Raw genomic sequence first — 6,859 nt, 5'->3', positions numbered from 1 at the left:
TGTAAACAGTCATGTGAATATGTCTTTTGATTCATGTCTAGACAAAATAAAGGCTGAAGTTATTCTCACATTTCTACGTGCAGCCAAGATGCGCTTTATGGCATTGCCCGCATGGATTTAGGTGCATCCGCAATAAAGTCTTTCTTGGCGCATGTACACAGTTCAATTCGAATCAGATCTTTGATCCGATCAAAGATAATTTGCACACGTAACTGCAGCCTGTGTTTATATAGGTTTTCACTAAGCTCTCACCTTTTGCTCTGTTTTCTGCTGCAAATGGTAGAATTTTAAAACTGACACTAAACGGCCTTACTGAAAAACAGTTGCGCTTTGACTGAATTTTTGCTTTGAGGAAAACAGCTTTGTAAGTTTGCCATTTTACTCTAATGCTGTTAAAGAAAACTGGTCTGAAGCAAGCTACATCCCAGCTGTAGACCATGTGCAAGCATGACTATACTCAGATGGAAGTCACTTCCAACATGAAAAGGAAACTACCACCAACTACCACAAAATCTACTGGACCACCTTTGATGGTGAAGGTGAGACAGGAGTCTAAATCCAGGTCAGAAGAGGTTACTTTGGCTGAAACTGAAAGTCAGCTGCGTGAAAACTCTATAATGGTGGCAAACATTTCCTGGTTGGTTAAGATAATGGGGCTGAGAAAAAGACTGCAACAACGGAAAGAGAGATACCACAGATAGTGAAGGAGAACCAAGAACTGAGGGAAAAAGCTGCCTAACTGGAAAGACATAAATGAAGCTGGAACTTGAAAATCCCATGGTCTGAAAGAAAAAGATGACAAGAACAGCCGAGAAGGTCATCTGGAAGTTCGTTATGAGGTGCCATAGAGATGCTTTCTGGAAAATCACTGAGAACTGTCAGACCTGCAAAGGACTTCAGTAAAGCAGACCGGGCTCTGGGGGCCTCGCGGCGGTCCTGCTGGCCCTGGCCTGGGTGGTGGGCTGGGTCGCCCGGGGGGCGGTTATTCCCTGCCTGCTGCCGTGTGGGGGATTCCAGCTGCCGCTGCTGCTGCGGCATGGGTCTGGGTGTGGGGGTGGCTGGGCACTCTCCTTCCTTCTTTTCACATTCCACCATCCATTTTAGAAAAACATAAACACTCACCTGAGCACAGGTGTTAGCTCACCTTTGCACTAATAGTTTGCATGATTGAATGACTGAAATATTTCACACTAGTTGGTTTAAAGGCATAAGTATGCGTGTGTGAACACTATCGGTTTTTTGTACATGTTGACATGTGGACATTTTTTTCAGCCAGCAGATGTGTAGATAACATTTGAGTGTGTGTGTGGACAGGCCCCGCCCTTTTTGAACTACATTTGAACCTTACCGTAATGATAAACAACCAGTAAACTTGTTGCTTTATGCTGCTTCATGGTCTTCCCCCCCTCCTATTATCACCCTCTTACCCCCCCCCCCCCCCCAGCCCTCTAACATCCCTCTCTCTTCTTCCCTTCTTTCCTTTTCTGTCCGGTCCAACACTAAGGATTTTCAAACATCATTGAAATTAATAAAGTTTGGCCTCAATTACAGAAGGGTTTTTTTCAGACATACCTTTGGTTTGTCTAAAGATTAATAACCCCTGTTGTTAAAGTAAAATATGTCCAACACAAGAGGCCGTCAGCTCTCATCTGTCTGCCCAGCTGTTGGACAGGACAAGTTAAAAAAAAAAAAAAAGATTGAGCAGAGATAGTAAACAAAAAGAAATGGAAGTTATCAGAGAAATTAATTCTATTTGATGCAAATCTTGTTTTAAGGGAAAGTGAGAAACAGAGATTTACACTCCTGCCAACCTCACTGGATAACATGTACATCTCTAAAGTCAAAGGTGCACGTATTGGGTCCAGGGGCTAAATGGATTGAACAGCTCAGTTTCCTTTTGTAGACTGGAAAAAACAAGGCAAGAGAAAAATGCTAATAACAGATTACTAGTTGACAGAGAAAGTACAAATATGGAAGAAATGAATAGAGAAATGTTCTAGTTTTACAGTAGGTTGTACTCTTCTTCTTACTCATCTCAGGCTGCTGATGCCTTTTACAGTCATTTAAGGATTTGGCTCCCAAAGTGGATGAAAACTGTGTGAAGCAGCAATTAAATGGGAGAAGCAGAAAAAGCTATTAGAAGTTTAGCTATAAATCTCAAAGATCTGTTGGGGTTACCATCAACATTTACAAATATTTTGGGCACGTTTGAAAGAGCAGTTTATGTTAGTTATAAATGAAATTTCTGTCTTGAACATCCTTCCAACCACCATAAAGCAGGATTTTATCACCCTAATCCCTAAACCAGTTTTGTTAAAACAATCTATAATGATACAAACAGTGTAGTTACTGTAGATTCCGAAGTGGCATTTCTCACAGATTTTTCATTAACAAAGGAATTAGACAAGGCAGTCCAGTCCCACCAGTACTTTTTGGAATTGCAAAAGAAATATTATCAGGACTTCAAAAAATCCGATTTCTGTAAACTCAATGGGAGAACAGTTAACCATTATTTAGCTAGCAGATGACACGGCCATATTCATGAAGGACAGTCATCAAATACCTGAGATCTTTCAGACTGTAGATTTTTTTCTCTAAAGCATCTGGTTTAAAAAGAAATCTCAGCAAGTGTGAATTATTGCCAAAACATCATTCTCATCAGTTAGTTAAATGGTAAATACTTACATAGTGCTTTTCTACCCTCTTTTGAAGGCCCAAGGTGCTTTATAGTCACATTCATCCATGCACACACACATTCACACCCTGATGGTGGCTCCAGTGCTGAACTCTGGTGCCAACCTCCCACCAGAGGCAAGGTGGGGTTCAGTGTCTTGCCCAAGGACACATGGGCATGCAAAGCGGGAATTCAACCTGCAAGCTTATGATCATAGGTCGACCGCCCTACCACTGCACCACGGCCGCCCCAGTTATAAGATACCTGTTAGGACTGAAAATATCTGTTTACATTACCAAAGACAGCAAAACAATGGAGCAAATGAAGTGATGCAAAACTTTAGAAAGGTGTAAAGTTATTTAATAAACATGTGGTCAAAGTATAACAGAAACATTCTGTGCAGAAACTAAACTTTTTTATTAAAGAATGAGTCATGACAACACAGCAACTTCAGTAATACCAGTTTCATTTTCCATGTGAAAAAAGGCTGCATAGTATGCCATTTTGCTCAAAACAAGTATCTGCACACAAATAAATAAACAAATAGAACAAAACTTAACAATGAACATTTGTTCTCGTCTGATACTGTCACAGCACACTTTGACAATAAGCTTGTAAGCTGAGATTGTAAAATTCCCTGCAGTTGAAATCAAAAACCTGTTGAATCGCTTGCTAGGTCGAGATTTTGATTATAATTGAGAAAGGGTACCCAAATTTCTTCAAATAGGTGTTTTTAGTTTTATGGATATACATTATTCTTTCCAATGGAAGACAATACAACGTTTGTTTTAGCCACTGATTTATGCTAGGTCGGTTAATATTTTTCCAAGCTTGTGCAAAACACCTTTCAGCCATTAATAAGCTGATATCAATAAATGCCCTCTCTGTTTTCCTAAAATTGTGTTTCACTGGATACATAGCCAATAGGAATAAGGCAGGCTCAATGGAAATTCTTTCTACTAAACTGGAATGTTGATCAGGATTCATTTATCCAGCATATTCACTGTCAATTCCTATATCAGCTAGAAAAGAATCAAACCAGGCCAATTTCTATTTGACATGGAAAAACAAGAATCATTCATTTTTCTGTACCGCTTTGTCCCTTTCGGGGTCACGGGGCTGCCGGAGCCTGTCCCGGCTACTTGGGCGTAGGCAGGGGATGCCCTGGACAGGTCGCCAGTCTGTCGAAGGGTAAACAAGAATCATTAAATAAAAAAGGAACAACAATTTAGGATATTAGTCAAGGATTAATTAAAGCCGTAGAGTTTGAAAGTTTGGATGGAATTGTTATTTATATGATCTTTGTTTGTTAGAGAACTGTTTCCAACATCTTCTAAAAGTAAGTCCATTTCACAATATTACAAAAAAGAGGAAGTATTCAAATTAAGATGTCATTTTTTCCTCCGAAATACAAATTAATCCATTTTTAAATTATTTATGCCGTTTATCCGTGATGTTATGAGTTTTGTTGTCAAGCAGATAATTGTTCTCATTGTGAGTTTAATAAGAAAATACTTAATCATTTGTTTTTTGAATTTGAACGTGTATTTGTAAATGATTTTTTGTGGAGTATTTTTTTAGTTGGTGCTCTTCAAAGTTTCCTGTTCTTATTCCATCAGCAAAAAGAGAACATTATTATTTGGAGGGGTTTTTGTTGATAAATTATTTGATTATTTGATATCTGGGAAATTTTACATTCAAAGAACAGGTTCTTAAAAAGCAAACCATTATCAAGCACATTCCATAAAGAAATCTGTTTAAATTTTAAATCACTAAAATAAAAAATAAAAAATATGCGAGAAAACTGTCCACATTGATTGAAAATAACAAGCAGTATGAAAACCCCTAGTATTATATTATGGCATTTGTATTAGACTGCAATTTTTATGATTTTATTTTTTGATTTTTATTCATTTATGTTCTATCCATAAAAAATGTGTGTAATCTTTTGAAGTTCTAATTTATAAAAAGGGATTTAATAGGTGGAAGGGGTCACAGTAACAGCGCTGCATGAATTGACCCTTTTCTTTTGATCCCATAGGGGAAAAAAGCTCACTGTAAGATCAAGAGCTAATTGTTGTCACACCCCTGTGTGCCCCTGTCTTTTCCCAGCAGGCATTATGAAGGTTACCTGTGGAGTCCTGAGGAGGTCAGTGTTGCATCACAAATAGTTCCTCCTATGTGTTAAAGACATTTGCCTTTTATAAAATGCAGTTTACCCATCCATTTTTGCAACCCACTGTATCCCATTCAGGTGGTGGAGCTGGCTAACAGGGCTTTGCCTGGCTGCTGTTGGGTAGGGGGCACCCTGGACAGGTCATCAGTCGGTTGGAGGGACACACAATCACACACACAATTTAGAGTAATCAATTTATCTATGAAGTATGTTTTTACACGGAAGGAGGAAGCCAGGGTGCCTGAAGAAAACATACATGCATGGGAGAAAATGCAAACTTCAAACAGAAATGCCACAATCAGAGTCATGAAACCATGAGGGGAGAGCGCTAACCGCTGTGCCTCCGTACAGTCTTCTTAGACATTTTAATAGGTGCGAAATTATCATTGAAACCCAACATCACAACATAAAAATACGATATGCCAAAAAACAGATTTGATTCAAAGAGCAGATTATTGAATCTAGAGAGCTCGTTCAAAATAAAACAAGGTCCCATGACCTAATGAAATACTGGAACAAAAGACCTTCCAACTACACCTCTTCTGTCTGTCCTTCAGAACTTCTTTGTAGGCAACTCATCTTATCTGTGCCGTGTAATCAGGTGTTATTGACATCTGCAGAAATTGTATCATAAAAGTGTAATAGACTTAATTTTTAAAACATTGGACAAATAAGTTTGTCCATTTGTAAAATTTATTTAAAAAAAATACCAGCCAGCAAGTATAATCCTTAAAGAAACTTTCTTTGATCATACTTGAAATGTAAACAAAGATATTGTAGCAGGATGATGCTGCACAGCTGCAGGTAACCCCCTGACTACCTGGGAGCAGGATAAAAATGGTTTGGCCCAACACTTGAACACTTATGTGTGGTGCTCATACTGCGTCCATTTTCTGGTGGCTAACCCTCTGTGCTTCCTGGTAAGTGTGGTGCTGCTGCTGTCTCCCTGTGAATCTGCTTTTTTTTCTCTCTCAAACAAATTGTGTTTTTAGCTAAGAAAAGACTTCTGGCATGTGGAACTCCCCTCTACTTCCCAGTGAACTTAAGGTGTGGATGAGTTTCTCCTTACTGCTCAGGTGATCAGTTTGTTTGATCGGAGCCTCTGCCTGTTTGGTTTTAATATTTATGAATTGGGTTGTAACTTTATTGTTACTAAAGGGCTGAACAGTGGCACTGGGGTTACTGCTCTTCCTGAATATCAAAAAGGCTCCAGTCCAAACTCCACACAGATGAAATTCCAGCTGGGAATCTGGGGAAGCTGAACTTTCTGTGAGGAGTTTGCATGCTCTTCCTGTGCATGTGTGGGTTTTCTCCAGGGACTATTGCCTCCTCTTAGTCCAAAAACATGCTTCATAGGTTATTCGAGGATCTTACATTGTCCCTATATGAATTAAGTGTTATTGGGCCCTGCAATAGACTGACATACCTGTCCAGGATATACCCCTCCTTCACCCGACAGCAGTCAGACTAGGATCCTGCTGTCCCTTATTCACAAAAGGAATGGCTTAAGAAAATTGAACGTAGTTCTTTGTTGTTTTTTTTTTTAAACAGGGACATTGCACATTAAAAAACATCTCAAATGCACTAGTTAGCCAAAAGATTTTTTCTTTTCTTCATTTGTTGTCAGAGGTTGTAAATTTGTCTTGAATACAAAGAGAAAATATTAACAAGAATACAATGTAAAGTTATCTGAGAATTCAAACTAAATATCAACATAAGTCTGCACAAAACACAATGTAAATGTAGAGGCACAGTAGTTGCTGTTAAGGATTCTTTATTTTTCCACTTGTCATTTGCATGTTGGAAATACACCAATCTTTTTGAAATTGCCCCCCCGAGGGCTCAATAAGAACTGACACAAGGAAAGAGTAAGAGGAAAATGATGGACTTCAGTAGCATCTGTTGCTCCTGTGAGAAGTTGATCTTGTATTAAATTAAGCCTTACAGATGCAGAGCAACCATCACGCTGCAGGGCTGCTACCTACTGCTACACCATGGTTTGAAATGCC

The sequence above is a fragment of the Oryzias latipes genome, chromosome 1 (genome assembly GCF_053564925.1).
Source record: "Oryzias latipes strain Hd-rR chromosome 1, Olatipes_Hd-rR_3.1".
NCBI classification, from domain to species: domain Eukaryota; kingdom Metazoa; phylum Chordata; class Actinopteri; order Beloniformes; family Adrianichthyidae; genus Oryzias; species Oryzias latipes.
The sequence above is the reverse complement of the archived record's forward strand: the minus strand, read 5'-3'. Positions refer to the sequence as shown.